The sequence below is a fragment of the Piliocolobus tephrosceles genome, chromosome 6 (assembly GCF_002776525.5).
Source record: "Piliocolobus tephrosceles isolate RC106 chromosome 6, ASM277652v3, whole genome shotgun sequence".
Classification (NCBI taxonomy): Eukaryota; Metazoa; Chordata; class Mammalia; order Primates; family Cercopithecidae; genus Piliocolobus; species Piliocolobus tephrosceles.
Genome location: NC_045439.1, coordinates 34,583,156 through 34,599,790, shown reverse-complemented (window position 1 = coordinate 34,599,790; position 16,635 = coordinate 34,583,156). Strand labels below are relative to the sequence as shown.

Genomic DNA, 16,635 nt, shown 5'->3' with positions numbered 1-16,635 from the left:
AAAAAAGTGTGTCCTGTCTCTATTACTTACACATATATAAAATACCCCCACATATATACACATATATATGAAATCAGATATTTTATGTATCAGAAACCACACTACATAGATATATCAGGAATCCCATATAATACACAAAATGTATCAATATGAAAATACATATTTAATTCCTATAAATATCTGATATCACTTTTTTTTTTTAAAGAGAAGTACACAGTAAGACTTTCTTCTGATGAGCATGGAGCCTGCTGTTCATACTTCCACAGAATTATTCCTTTACACTCTACTCAGCCCTCAAGGAACTGCTAGCCTCAGAAATGCAGAGCTCCGGCGGGGTGTGGTGGCTCAAGTCTGTAATCCCAGCACTTTGGGTGGCCAAGGTGGTTGGATCACCTGAGGTCAGGAAGTCGAGACCAGCTTGGCCAACATGATGAAATCCCATCTCCATTAAAAACACACAAAAAATTAGCTGGCAGGCACCTGTAATCCCAGCTACTTGGGAGGCTGAGGCAGGAGAATCGCTTGAACCTGGGAGGTGGAGGTTGCAGTGAGCCGAGATTGCACTACCACACTCCAGCCTGGGCAACAACAGCAAAACTACGTCTCAAAAAAAAAAAAAAAGGCAGAACTCTTCAAAGCCGAAGTTCACCTAGTCACTACCTTTCGCTCCATGCACGGCCTATTCTTTAACTGTGACAAACTGCCACAGCCAGGTCCACAACCGGCTTGAGCCAAGTATTGAGCCTGAGGAAGGAAATAGTTTATATTTCAGCTTTAATAACTAACTGGGACATCTGTTACAATTCTATTTTCCTCACTAAGCTGAGTATGGCATCTCTTGGTTGTAGGTTCCCCCCACACTGTTTCTGTGGCTCTTCTCGTGGACTAAGCCTACCATAACACACAAGTCTGCTTGTGTATTATCCCATTCGACACTAAGGCTTCAGGGCACAGGCTGCTTCCTTTATTATCCATTTCTAATGTTAGAAGAGGGTCTAATACAGGGCAGGTGCTATTTGTCTATTGAAGGAAAGAATGAATACATCCATTAATCAATGTAGAATGGTGGGAAAAGATACAATTTGGGAAGAAGACTTTACTCTTTAACTTCTGGACCCATGTGAATGAGGAGTCCAGGTCATCCGTCCTTAAAGGCATTTAGGTATTTTATTTCAAGTATTTTCCCCCTTTTCTGGTGACATACTACAATTCAGGACTAAATCTCAAATTTATTCTTGATATTGATAGCATTGATATTGCACATAAATCCCATGGTTACCGTCCAGCACTAATGGTCGTGTCCTATTTCCACCTGCAGCTTCCTGAATCTAACTACACATCGCATTTCAAAACTTCCACGTTAAAGAAAGGCATCAGTTCAAGTTATTTTCTCATTTTCTGTCTTCAACATTTTTCTTCTTCCCCCAAGAATATTTGAGAGTTAATTTTCTCGAAAGTTCTTTCGTAGTGTTCCAGATAGGAATCATCCTATAATACTCCAAATGCAGCTTGTGGTGTGCATGTCGAATAAATAAAAATGACGAGATTAGGAACAATATCGCTGACGATCGCGGTGTCCCGTTTTAATTTAGAGGGCGCCAGCAACACGTCAGTGACGGAGATTCAGAAACTGCCTCACCCCGGACCGGGAATCCCTAAGAGAACCTTGACGCCGCTGAAGTTCACGGACAGGGCCAGTTTGGAACTGATCTCCGCCCGGTCGAGCCAGTCTCTCGGTTTTGTCCACGGCTTCTCGAGGATGAGGAATTTCTAGGTTTTCTCCTCCTCCGGCAAATCAAGGTCTGAGCTTTCCTCGGCTCTGGGAACAGGTGAGCCGGGCGGCGGCGCCCTCGGGACGCGCTCAGGTGCAGATCCCCGCCCGCCGGCCCCTCCCTGCAGCACGCGGTCCGGGTCCAGGTGCCGGCGCCCAGGTGCGCGGGGCACGGGGCTGCAGCTCCGCTCGGCATCCGACAGCGGGCGCCGCTGCAGCAGCTCGCGGGCCGCGGAGCTGAAAGGCTTCGCGAGTTGGGGCAGCTCCTTGAGCTCGGCCCTGCTCGGCGGCGAGAGCTCCGCCCGGGCGCCGCGTTCCTACAGTCGCGGGAGCCACTGGGCGCCGAGGGGACGGACCGACCTCCGCGCACCCTTGCCGGCCCGGGCGGGCAGAGGCGGGCGAGCGGCGAACGCCCGGGAGCGCGGAGAGCCAGGCCAGCCCGGTGCGCGCCGGAGACACCCTGTGCGCCCCGCGTCCTGGCACCATGCGACCCGCCGCGCGTCCTCGCGGGCCCGGGGCTTCACTTTCCTCTCGCTGAGCCCCGGCGCTCGCCACCACGGAAACTTGGAAAGAGGAGGCGAGGCTGTGGGGAGCGGCGCGGAGACGGACTAGACTTCCCCTCCGCCCCCAAGAGGCTGCCGGTCCCCGGTTCCCTGGGCTTCTCCAGCTTTATCATGAACCTGGCGCAAGGCTGGCTTTAGGAGAAATTCAGGAGCCCGAGGGAGAGTCACGGCAATTCTTTGGTTGCTAAGGTAATTGTAGTTGTTACAAAAAATGGGCAAGAAACAAATGGGGGAAAACATGATTTAAAACAATATCCTCCCTCCCCACCCCGTTAATATGTGTTGATTTCATCTCCTGGGTGTGGGTGCTTGTCCATTTCAGATGCGTGACAGGTGCCCGTGTGTGTGTGTCTGCAGTTTGGGACTGTGGAAGCACGAGCTTACATAAGTGGTTAGGCAAGCTGGCGTGTGGACTTGTGTGGGATGAGTGCAGGTCTGCATATAAATCATGTTCCTGGGTTTCTGGGTGTGAAGCGCACACCGACGGGGACGAGAGCGCAGAGGATGGCGCTTTTAGGTACTTCCAGTCTTCCGATGTTGTGATCGCAGGTAGGGCAGCTTTGCCTCTAAATCAGGCATTCATTAACTTTTTCTCTGAACAAGCTCGCCCATTTGTGGTTTGGAAGAAAAGAAAGCGAGTCTCCGCGGTGAGGTGTGGAGGGCAGGGGCGGGTGGGGAGGTTTGTTGTTTGGGAACTGCGCTAGCAAAGGACGCCGTGGCCATTCGCTTGGAGAGGATGACAACTGAACTGGTTGCGTGAGGAGTGAAGAGACCGTGTTTACAGTCACCGGCAGGCTGCGTAAAAAAGTGGCCCAGTGAGACAGGGAAAGTGACCCAGAAAATTTAATTTTGTTCAGAATGAAAGCTGCTGTATTTCTTTCTTTCTTTCTTTTTTTCTTAATTTGACGGAGTAGGAACGTTATTTTCCTTCTCTCTTGTTGAGACCAGTGGCATTTCTATGCTACAAACTGAAGATATTTGGGGTCTCGTCGGCTTGGAATTATCAATGCTTGGGAGGTGAGTTCTGATCAATACCTTTAACCAAAGAAAAACTGCAAAAATAATCGAGATTAGGTAAAACCTACCACTGGACCCTTTTCTCTCCAGAGAAAGTGAGAGATGGAAGAACTGGGCTTGTAAGTATCAAAATGGAGTTAGACAATGAGCTACAAGTTTGTGTGTGTATAGTCTGTCAAAAAGTGTAAGCTGAAAGGGAACGGTTAGGTTTAATGTGTTGACAACACGGCTCTTATATATCAATTTTCATAGGCAAATAGGTAATTACATGGAGTGGGAACTGGGACGTTGGTGGTAAACTTTCTGTAAGATGAATATTCTTTATTCTTAGTTTATTACTTTTTCAATGGGTGGGACTACTCTGTGAAGGAAAGTAGAGGGCTGAGGGACATTTGGTGAGACTCTTGAGAGAGAAATCTTCGTAAGCCAAATCTTGCATGCTAAATAGGGAAAGCCAAGATGATAAATTCTGAGTTCTTTGATACTGTACCACTGTTAAGCTAAATTGTCCTGTAAATATGATCTCAGGCACCATAAACTATGTATATGTAGAGTCTATTCCCAATAACTCAGCCTTTCCTGAAAGAGTCTGTGAGTTCTAGAAAAGTCAGCTGTTGGGAGGTATAGTGATGAAGGAGAGAGGCCACCAGTGTTTCCGTTTATATATTTATTCTGGCAGATCTTAACTTTACTTATGATTTTCTTTAAGGAATTTCAGTTAACATTCACTGAATTTATATTGCTGAGAGTTTCAGTAAAACAAGACTAGATTTTCTTTGAAGCAATAAATTCGTCTTATCAAGTGAAACATTACGACAATGCTTTTGTGGCAGAAATGTTTATTTAAATGAGTCCATTTTAATTATTTATTTAGTTTGGATTTGCAGAATAAGATCTCCAACATAGATGTTTTTGAAGTGAATAGACCTTTCTTGAGAAAGAAAAATAAATTTAAGGTTATTGTGGACAATGAAATTTGCCAGTAATTTTGGATGTCTCATTGTCTACAGGGACATAATTTTATGTGAAAGTAGGATCATTCCATTTCTTATGTCTCTCATCTTCTCCCATGCATTTTATCCCCTGAACTCCTAAGAGTTTGCCAGGAATTGCTGAACATTCTGTTTTGTGCCAGGGGTTAAATATCAGGGGGTTGGGAATAAGGAGCTGTGTGTCACATAAACGTTTTTCAAAAGGATGCTCTCAGAGATCTCAATACTGGGATTAATTTTTCCTTTAGCTTCGCAGTTAGCTTAATTCATAGTGTTCTGAACATAGGAATGCATTTAACCTCTTCATTTTCAGTACCAGCTGGAAGGAATATATTTACCAAATTTCATCCTCATTGTAACATATGGCATGATATAAATAATTACTATACACACACTATCCTGCTGTATGGAAAGAAATAGAATTACAAAATAAACTTTCGTGTTGAGTGATATGGATATAATATTTCAAAAAACAATTTTAACTTTCCCCCTGATTCCAAAAGTAATATTTAGCTATTGAAAACAATTCAGGAAAATACAAAGAAAAAAATAAAGGTTATCCATAATCTGCTATGGAGGGGGAGCCACTATTAACATATCTTTAACTGTATATTCTTCCAAATATTATTCTAGTAATTTATTTCTACCCAGCACCCCTCCCCCACAAATTTTTATAAAATGTAACTTGTAAATATAACTTGGAAATGTATTAAAGGCTTGGGACTGCTTGTTTACAGAATGATTTTGATCAGATATTAGTTTTTCCTGGTGGTCCTTATTTTCAAAGAGAGTAGGTTCTTTCTTTTTCTGCTCTTTGAAAACCAGTGTTTGCACTTTGGGCTGGTAATGCTTGGGGCTTCCTATCAGATTTAGGGATTAAAACATCAGAAAAGAAGTAGAAAGGTCATTGGCCATTGTGGACAGGAGACCTGAGTTCTGTTTGCAGTTACTCCACCAACTTCTCCTGTGACCTCTGGGCCTGTTTCCCTAAAGGGCAAAAGGTACTTTTAGATTTAATTCAATAAGCTAATGATATATTTGTTGCTTTGACATGAGAATGTTACTTGAACAGGGCTTGTTCAAACACAGAAACACCTGGGGGTCATCCCCAGAGTCTCTGATTCTTTCTGTCTGGAGTGGGACTCGAGAGTGTGCATATCTGACAAGTCCCTGGATGATGCTGACTCTGTTGGTTGGTGACAGTGAAAACTAGAGGGTAAGTGTATTAGGGCTCTCTTAGAGGGACAGAACTAATAGTATATATATATATTTGTGTGTGTGTACATATGTATGATATATGTACATATATACATATATGCTACATAAGAGATATATACATATATATGCTATATATGTATATATCACATATATGCTATATATGTATATATATCACATATATGCTATATAGATGTATATATCACATATATGCTATATAGATGTATATATATCACATATATGCTATATATATGTATCACATATATGCTATATATATGTATATATATCATATATGTCTATAAAGGGGAGTTTGTTAAGTATTAACTTACATGGTCACAAGGTCCCACAATAGGCTGTCTGTAAACTGAGGAGCAAGGAGAGCCAGTCCAAGTCCCAAAACTGAAGAAATTGGAGTCGGATGTTTGAGGGCAGGAAGCATTCACCATGGGAGAAAGATGTAGGTTGGGAGGCTAGGCTCAGCTCTCCTTTTTGTGTTTTTCTGCCTGCTTTATATTCGCCAGAAGCTGATTACATTGCGCCCACCAGATAAAAGGTGGATCTGCCTTCTGCAGCCCACTGACTCAGATGTTTAATCTCTTTTGGGCAACACCCACATAGACACACCCAGGATCAATACTCTGTATCCCTCAATGCAATCAAGGTAACAGTATTAACCATCAAAAGGCTACCCCTTGTCAACTTGAACCCATATACATCTCCTGAGATCATACATAATCTTCAAATAAAGACAATAATGAGGTCATAATTGTGCATAACAAAATACAACTATCCTTCGTACAACCAGAAATGCACCAGTCCCCAACGCAAATACTATTACATAAAGTTAACAATACTTAAGGCTGATATGAAGTCAATAAATCTTATGTCACATGATAAAGGAAAAGGAAATAAAATGAAGATATTTTCTTAGCACAAGTGTATACATACACAAACATGTCTTTAACAAACGAAGGAGGAAATACTCATGACAATTACAGGCTCTGTTTCTGCAGCTGGTCACATGGTCGTAGCTGGTATTGATGACTACCTTCTACCCATTCAGTATTCCTTTTGCCTACAGCAAGCACCTCAGCAGATCATGATTTTTTTCCCTAGTAGAGTGACCCAAACCTTCATTCCTGAAGGGTCTGGGCCATTTGTAGTCCTGCCTGGATTGGGCTGTTGTAGTTTCCCGTTGACCTTAATCACAGGGCAGGGTAATGCTAAGAGATGCCCTAATGGGTCTCCTGTGTTCCATATGTAGTGTTCCTTGCCTCTGCTGTGGAGTAGTAGACTGATTTCATCTTGATAGTTTGGGTCAATCACCCTAGCCAACACTGTAACTCCCTTCTTAGCCTGTTGACTTAAAGGTAGGAGGATCCCAAACTGTCCAGGTGGCAATCTTAACTTCCAGTTTAATGAAATTATTGTTGTGTTTCCTGGTGACAGCGTTCCTCCCTGTGGAACTAAGACCTCTAGGCCAGCAGAATGTAATGTCGAGGGAACAGGAAGCAAACATTTTGCTAATTCAGTAGGGGTGATGGTGAGTCGTGCCACTTCCACTTCCGCCCCTTGATTCTTGGACCTGTGAATCCTGGCTATAGAAGAAACAGTACCATATATTGGATGCTGATTCAGAGCATACACGGTCCTCTGGAGAAATTTGCCCCAGTCCTGCAAAGTATTGTCACCTAGTTCGCATTGTAATTGTGACTTCAAAAGGCCATTCCACCTTTCTGTCAATCCAACTGCTTCAGGAGGATGGGGAACATGGTAAGACCAGTAAATTCCATGAGCATGAGCCCACTGCCTCACTTCTTTAGCCATGAAGTGAGTGCCTTGGTCAGAGGCAATGCTGCATGGAATACCATGATAGTGGATCAGGCATTCCGTGAGTCCACAGATGGTAGTCTTGGCAGAAGCATTGCATGCAGGATAGGCAAACCTATATCCGGAGTAAATGTCTGTTCCATTGAGGACAAACCTCTGCCCTTTCCCTGATGGAAGAGGTCCAATATAATCAACCTGCCACCAGGTAGCTGGCTGATCACCCTGAGGAATAGTGCCATATTGGGGGCTCAGTGCTGGTCTCTGCTGCTGGCAATTTGGGCACTCAGCAGTGATAGCCAGGTCAGCCTTGGTGAGTGGAAGTCCATGTTGCTGAACTCATGCATAACCTCCATCCCTGCCACCATGGCCACTTTGTTCATGGGTCCATTGGGTGATGACAGGGGTGGCTGGAGAAAGAGGCTAAGTGAGTCCACAGAACAGGTCATCCTATTCACCTGATTATTAAACTCCTCCTCCGCTGAGGTCAACTGTTGGTGAGCACTTACATGGGATACAGATACAAATAGCTTCACTGTTTTTGACCACTCAGAAAGGTCCATCCACATACCTCTTTCCAAAATTTCTTTGTTACCAATTTTCCAATCATGCTTCTTCCAAGTCCCTGACCATCCAGCCAAGCCATTGACTACAGCCCATGAATTGATATATAATCGCATATTGGGCCATTTCTCCTTCCATGCAAAGTGCACAACCAGGTGCACTGCTCGAAGTTCTGCCCACTGGGAAGATTTCCCTTCACCTCTGTCCTTCAGGGATGTCCTAGAAAGGGGCTGTAGTGCTACAGCTGTCCACTTTCGGGTGGTGCCTGCATACCATGCAGAACCATCTGTGAATAGGCCCTACTCTTCTGTTTCTCTATCAACTGATCATAGGGAACTCCCCATTAGGCCATGGGTGCTGGGGGAGAGAAGCCAGGGTGGCAGGAATGGAGACCATGGGCATTTGAGCTACTTGCTCTTGTAACTTACTTGTGCCTTCAGTACCTGCTTGAGCCAGATCAAGTATATACCACTTCCGTTTGATGATGGAATGCTGCTGTGCACAACCCACCAATGGCTAGATTGGTCAGAAAGCACCCAGTTCATGATAGGAACTTCAGGTTGCATGGTGACTTGATGACCCACAGTTAAATGTTCAGTTTCCACCAAAGCCCAGTAACAGGCCAAGAGCTGTATCTCAAAAGGAGAGTAGTTATCTGCAGAAGATGGCAGGGTCTTGCTACAAAGTCCTAGAGGGCTCCACTGTGATTCACCTATGGAAGCCTGCCAAAGGCTCCAAACAGCATCCCTATCTGCCACTGACATCTCAAACGCCACTGGATCTGCTGGGTCATATAACCCAAGTGGGAGAGCAGCTTGCACAGCAGCCTGGACCTGTTGCAGAGCCTTCTCCTGTTCTGGACCCCACTCAAAACTGGCATCTTTTCGGGTCACTCAATAAATGGACCAGAGTAACACACCCAAATAAGGAATGTGGTGCCTCCAAAATCCAAATAGGCCAACTAAGCATTGTGCCTCTTTCTTGGTTGTAGGAGGGGCCAAATGCAGCAACTTATCCTTCACTTTAGAAGGAATATCTCAACAGGCCCCACACCACTGGACCCCTAGAAATTTTACTGGGGTAAAAGGTCCCTGAATTTTAGTTGGATTTATTTCTTAACCTTTGGCTTGCACATGTCCCACCAATAAGTCTAGTGTGTTTGCTACTTCTTGTTCTCTGAATCCAATCAGCATTACATCAGTGTAATGGACCAGAGTGATATCTTGCAGAAGTGAAAAGCGATCAAGATCTCTGAATAAGATTATGACACGAAGCCAGAGAGTTGATATACCCCTGAGGTAGGACAGTAAAGGTATATTGCTGGCCTTGCCAGCTGAAGGCAAATTGCTTCCAGTGGGCCTTATGGACAGGAATGGAGAAAAAAGCATTTGCCAAGTCCATGGCTACATACCAAGTACCAGGAGATGTGTTAATTTGCTCAAGCAATGAAACCACATCTGGTACAGTAGCTGCAATTGAAGTCACCACTTGGTTAAGCTTATGATAATCCACTGCCATTCTCCAAGATCCATCTGTCTTCTGCACAGGCCAAATGGGAGAGTTAAATGGGAATGTGGTGGGAATCACCATCCCTGCATCTTTCAAGTCCTTGATGGTGGCACTAATCTCTGCAGTCCCTCTAGGCTTGTGATATTGTTTTTGATTTACTATTTTTCTAGGTAGAGGCATCTCTAATGGCTTCTATTTGGCCTTTTCCCCCATAATAGCCCTCACCCTACTAGTCAAAGAGCCAATGTGGGGGTTCTGCCAGCTGCTAAGTATGCCTATGCCAATTATGCTTTCTGGCACTGGGTCAGTGACCACAGGTTAAGTCCAGGGGCCTACTGTAAGTTGGACCTGAGCTAAAACTCCATTAATTATCTGACCTCCATAACCCCCTAGCTTAACTAGAGGACTACAATGATGTTTTGGGTTTCCTGGAATCAATGTAAGCTCAGAGCCAGTGTCCAGTAGTCCCTGAAATGTCTGATCATTTTCCTTTCCCCAGTGCACAGTTACCCTGGTAAAAGGCCACAGGTCTTCTTGGGGAAGGATGAGACAAAGATCCACTTCATAAATTTTCAGTAATGTAGTGGGGTCCTTCCTCCAGGGGACCCAGCCACCCCTTTATCCAAAGGGTTCTGGGTCTATAAACTGGCTCAAGTCTGGAAATTGATTGAGGAGCCATGATTCTCTGTTTTTATAATTCAAATTAGTCTTTTGTCCACTCATCCTAGAAGTTTTCTGTTTGTATAATTGAAGTAGGGATGCAGTAGGCTTCCTATCAATTTCACTTCTAGGAACACCACGATTAGCCAATGCCAGAGCTCTACACGGGTCAGACTATTCTGATTGCCACTTTGCCTCTGCTGTCCATTATGGTAGCTATGCTCACCTTGCCTTTGACAGTTGACTGCTGCCACTTGGCCCCTGCCATCTGGCCCCTGCCACCTCTGGATCCAATTATTCCCATTGTATTTAAATTTTGTAGTTGAGTGACTGCGGTTCCCACCATTAGATCTGACATACAGAGAAGAATAATTACAGGGCTCTTCAAAGATGCAGGTGCTGCCCTCCCGAGTCTATTTTGCAAGGCAGTCAAGAGTATGTCTTCCGGACCCTTCCAGCTGGGATGAGTAGGTCTAAAGGAACTAATCCACTCCACCACCCCAATCTCCCTAAGCCTTTGGATTCCTTCCTCTACATTAAGCCAAGGGAGATCAGGCATTTCCAGCTCACTCACAGTGGGCTGCCTTTAAGAGCTTGTGTCTGTTTTTCCAAAATTTTGGCTCTTTCTCTACAGGAGATAAGACTCTCACTTAGGGTAATCTTAGCAGATTTGAAGCTCAGTATCTGCTTCTGAAGCCAGAAGACAGAAACCATGAGTTAATGATTTTCTTTCATCACTTTGTTCATTGAACTTAGGAGCAACCAACCAGCTTCATTGTGTTCCTTGGTTCTCCACATATGGTCAAATGTACTATGTACAGAGTCACTAAACTCCTTGACTTTCATGAGCAGTGAATCAGGAGTGTCAAATGCATTTATTTTGCATAACTCTCTAAACAGTTTCTGCCAAGGACTATCAGTGTTTTCTATACCATTAGAAGTAGAGTCCTTAGCATTTTTGGGTCTAATCATATTAAGCAGCTAACTCTAGAAAACCCAAAACCAATGAAAGAACTCCATTCTTAATATTCTGTTCCTCTAGAACCACTCCTGGTACCAAAATATGTATTAGGGTTCTCTTAGAGGGATATAACTAATAAGACATATATATCTCAGGGAGTTTATTAAGTATTAACTTACACAATCACAAGGTCCCACAATAGGCTGTCTGTAAGCTAAGGAGCAAGGAGAGCCAGTCCAGGTCCCAAAATTGCAGAACTTGGAGTCAGATGTTTGAGGGCAAGAAGGATCCAGCATGGGAGAAAGATGTAGGCTGAGAGGCTTGTGTCCTCTCTCCTTTTCGTATTTATCTGACTGCTTTATATTTGCCGGAAGCTGATTAGATTGTGCCCACCAGATTAGGGGTGGATCTGCCTTCCCCAGCCCACTGACTCACATATTTAATCTCTTTTGGGCAACACCCACACAGACACACCCAGGATCAATACTCTGTATCCCTCAATGCAATCAAGTTGACACTCAGTCACACATCACAGTAAGCTCGTTACAGGCCAAAATGCCTGTTTGACTTTTCACAGGCTTTTGCAGTAAGCTCCTTACAGGCCAAAATGCCTGTCTGACTTTTCTTTGCATCCATCCATCCATCCAGTGCCCCAAAATATACCTGCCAATAGGTGTTCAGTAAGCATTGGCTGAATCAATATTACTTTTCTCTTATGGAGGAATATTTTTCTGGAGTAGTCAAGACAAAAGAATAATCGTCCAGAATTTGGAAACATTAAGCCTGTAATAAGAGTTATAATCATTCATGGACCACACTACTTCAAACTGCAAAAAATGCAAAAATGCTTATAAGTAGCCAGTTAAAATGAACATTAAACCTAATGAGTTACATTAAATAACAACTAGAAATACCTGCTTGAGATGTTCCAAACCACAAAGCCTACCAAATACTTCACCGTTGCCTCTCTGAGGCCTGGAAGAGGCCATTTATTTTCTACCACATACACATATTTCAAAAAATGGGAGGTTCACTGTTAATTACCCCAATTACCAAGGCAGCAGATAAAGCAAGCAATCTCCCCACTCCTCTCCTCATCCCCCATCCCTCCCACTAAGAAAAAAGGCAGAGCAATGCCCATTAGAACCCTACTACCACTCTGTAAGATAGGTCTCAATTTCATGAATGAAGAAATTTAAAACTTTAGAGAAATAAATTAACATGCATAAATCCACGAAGTGAAGTAGCATCAGAAGTAAGATGCAGGCCTCCTGATACCAAAGGGCGGTGTTCTTCACCACTTCCCTCTGGGGACATTGAATGTGTATATTTGATAGCTAGGAGATTCTAGCTGGCTGAAATACCCCAGTTAGAACTTTTGATTATCCTTATGTGATTACCTTTTTTTTATAGAAAATTTATCTTTTCCTTCTACTTAGGTGTTAGTAACATAGGATGGTACAAAGAACCACCATTTTTATGTGTGGTAACTTCAAAAAAAGTGTAAATATTTGGATATGAACAAAATAGATCCTTGTTCATTAATAGCTCAGGCTATGCAAATGAATTGTCTTAAAGGCTAGCTGTCTTGGCATTTCACAGTAATTTGATTAGATTATCAAAGAGAAAGCCACCTTTAGATCTGTCCATGGTAGAGTTCACGCATTCACTAGTATCTGCTTGACCCAAGAGCCTATTTGCTTGCACACATGGAAGCATGCATTCTACAAAGCCAGCTGAGGTGAGGTCTCCTGCATGGATGAGAACTGGTGGTGGCACTCTCTTGGAAATACCCCAGGCACCTGTGTTGCTCTCATGAAGACCTGGCTAGCCTGGAGCCCGGACAGAGAACTGCTATTATTTGCTCTTAAAGGAGCACAGCAGGCATTTAAAAATCCTATTAATTGTGTTTCTGAACGTTAGTTTTCTCATCTGTGAAAGAATAATTTAAAAAATACCCTTTGAGTATGTGTGACCATGAGGAGAATGCAAGACCCTGTATGAAGTACGGGGCATAGAAAGCATAGACACTTAAGAAGATGGGACTGTCACAGCACAGTTCCTGTTTTCTAATAATTTTTAGAGTGAGTCTGTTGAGAAATAAGTATTTCAGGATAATGGTTCCTTTTCATTTTCTGTTCCTGAGGACTTGCTGTGTTAGTCCAGCATTTGAGGGGCTCCCAAGTCTCTGAGAATTCTGCTCCATAGTTCTCACATTGAGATTTGAGGAGGCTTGTAGAAAGCAAGTGGCCCAGACATCTGAGTGGGAGAAGGCAGCATGGGCAAGATATTTGTGGTAGCCAAAGATGCTTCTGTTTCCTGGAGGTGAAAGGCCATTAATCACCAGCAGGAAGAGAAGTGGAAAAGGAGACTGCTGCTGCATTGATAGGTTTTATGCCAGATACATAGAGTAAGCCCATGTTTTATTTTTTTCTCTGCATCCTTGGGGTTTCTCTCAGTGCTTGGTAGGAGTTTGGTAAATGTTTGCTGAGTTATTGAGTTGCAGAGTGACAGCTGTGGGGGAGGAAGGATGGGCTAGTATTGGTAGGAATTCATGGACTAATGTGGGTACATGGATTGGTAGGAGTGTAGATGCTAGGTGCACATGGTTATAGCCCTCATTCTTATTGCTTGCTTGATTTTACCTGGCAAGATCTACTTCAGATTCATAATATAGTGAGACTGTCATCCTAGTTTCTAGTTTTACATTAATGTTTGTCCATTCCATTGGGCTTTGGTCTGTTTGGGTTTTTTTTTTTTTTTTTTTTTGGTTTTATAATTTATGTTTATACTTTTATCTCCACCTCCAGCACAAGACCAATACACATAGTAAATACTTATAAAAAATAGTTGCCTAAATGAAAACTTGCTCAGCCTACAAAATTATGGGTCTGTCATATGGTTGTGGGCTGATCTTACAAAATAACAATCAACATTGTTAAGCTTTTTGCAAATCAAAGTCCTTTAAGAGGTGTTAGGTGGTATTATGCTTGTTGTATAGATGAGGAACCGAGTGGAAACGAGGTTCAGTTACTTGCCCTAAGTCATTGAGGAACCAAGATTTAAACTCAGATCTTTTCTGACCCCATAGTCCTTGTGCTCTTTTATATAGCACAAGATGGGGAATAAACAGAGACCCAACCCTTGAGATCATTTCACTTGTATTGGGGAGATGATAGGAATTAATAGAAAATTGGCAATAAAAGATGTTAAAAGATAGTTTAGGAAAAAATGCAGGGGATTTTGTAAGTCAGATTTGGTAGCAAATAGATGATGAAGACAGTAAGTACATTATAGTTTAGTTCAGAGACAGCATTTTATCAGATCTGGAAGAGACAGGCTTTGGGAAACAGAAATAAATTTTATAGGTGCAAGAAGGGATAATGGCAAAGTTTTCAGATGAAAGGTGTTGATAATACAGTCATGTCTCACTTAATGACCAGGATGCATTCGGAGAGATGTATCATTAGGTGATTTTTGTTGTTGTGTGAACACCCTAGAATATACTTACACAACCTGGATGGTATAGCCTACTATACACCTAGGCCGTATTGTGTAGTGCTCCTAGGCTAAAAACTGTGTAGCATGTTACTGTACTGAATACCGTAGGCAATTGTAGCACAGTGGCATTTTGTACTTAAATATATCTAAACATGGGAAAGATACAGTAACAATATGGTGTTATAATCTCATGGGATCCCCTTCATATATGTGGTCCATCACTGACTCGTGGTGCATGACTGTAATTGGCTATTAAAACAATTGTTTGATTTCAGAGTAAGGGCTAATATAAACTCTTCATAGTTAAAGCCATCTCAGACCACCCTAGCTAAAATAATAACCCCTGCCCCTTCTCATTGCTCTTCATTGTCTTAGTTGCCCTATTTTTGATCACAGCTTTATCACCATGACATTGCATTATATGTATTTATATATTGTCTGTCTCCTTCTGCTAGAATATACATTCCATACAAGCAGGGACTCTTTTATTTCCTGTTGTAGATTCAGCATCTATCACAGATTCTGATTCATACTAATTGTTTAAGAACTATTTGTGAAATGAAGGAAGGAAGAAAATGCATTTTGAAAATGAGTTGCAAACTAAAACACTCAAAAGACCAGTTAGGTAAAGGAAATGAGGGAAACAAGTGAGGTTTCTTCCACAATAGGAACAAGTTGTAATCTTTGCAAATCAAAAGCATGTTTTGTTTGTACATTACACAGATAGAAAGTTTTTACTCCCAGAAAGAAATACATTTATATCTATTTTTCTTGAAATATGGGGTCCTCTGACTCGTCAAGAGAGACCTGGATGCCAAATAACATTTCCTTTTCTCTAAAAGAAAAACAGCCATCCATGTGTGATGATGAGTGGCACCTGACCCTGGGGGCCTCAGGGTTGGGGTTGCACTAGGGACAGTGGAGACTGTGTTTAAGCGAGAAGTATGTGCTGCTCAGAAAGCCCTGTTGTCGCCAAGTTTTAATTCATTTAAAAATTATTAACTAATTTCAGTTAGAAAAATATTATGTATATCTATACTGCCCAATCCAAGAGAAACAGCTTTTGAGCTGGCTGCATTTTGTGGTGTGACCTCTCTAGAAAAAAGATAACTCTGAATAACATGTCTCATATATTTTCTCCTTAAACTTCTGTGGAAGTGCTACAGTGTTTAGATTCCAAACCAAGCAGGAAGATGCCATTATATTATTTTGCTGACCATACATCTTAATACAAAGACTGATTCAGCAGCTGGTCAAAATAGAAAGGACGCATTCATGAAGAATAAATGTATTGATTACATTTTAGACTTTTTTTTTGTTTGTTTTTAAAGGGAAGGCACTTTCATTTTCAGGACAGCAGGTGGTTTAGGGCTTGGCTGTTGGTTTCTGCCAATAGCCAGGGGTATGTGACAGGAGACAAAGTAGTGGAACTCTCCTGATCTGCATTCTTCCCATTTGCAGAATAGGGCTGAGAAATTGTGATTGCTTTGAGGTGGTTACTGAAAGAGAGTGTGTACCTGGAGACAATCTCTGGTTTAGTCAACTATTAATGGGGTCGCGGGGGCAGGATGTTCCATACCTCAGGTCACAGCTGGTGTGGGGTCTCTGTTGCTCCTCCCCACTCCTTGTACTGCTGGTCCGTGTCAGACAGTGCATCTGTCTTCCTACCCGTTTCCAGATAATGATTAATTGGATATGGCTCCTGTGTTCAAGAAACTTAAAATTCTGAAGAAGGAAAACAAATGGAGAGATGGAATGTGGTAAGCAAGGCCTATATATGGAAAGTTAGGGAGAGATGACTTCCCACTGAGAGATTTCACTGAAGAGGCTAAGTAGATGAATTGAACCTTGGGGGAATGAGGGGTCTGGGGCCTGTAGAAATGGGGCCAGGGGACAGAGATGGCAAGAATGTGCTCGGGCATTTCAATGTAAACAAAAGTATCCAGGTGATCAAATGCAAAGAATGTGCAAAGAATACTTAATACTCCCCATACAGAGAGTGAGGTCCTTAAAAAAAAAGCTCTCTGTCAGGAGGAGTCCGTGTTGATGAACTTA

At 42.7% G+C, this 16,635-nt stretch overlaps 1 protein-coding gene across 1 annotated transcript in view; it reads left to right on the top strand.

Annotated features, from left to right (window-relative positions):
* The first annotated feature begins 2,010 nt into the window (after positions 1 to 2,010).
* RGS6 (regulator of G protein signaling 6) overlaps positions 2,011 to 16,635 on the top strand; it is a 623,561-nt gene continuing 608,936 nt past the window's right edge. The window contains 1 exon segment of the mRNA XM_031935755.1: positions 2,011 to 2,523. The gene's annotated coding sequence lies outside the window, so the exon portion shown is untranslated.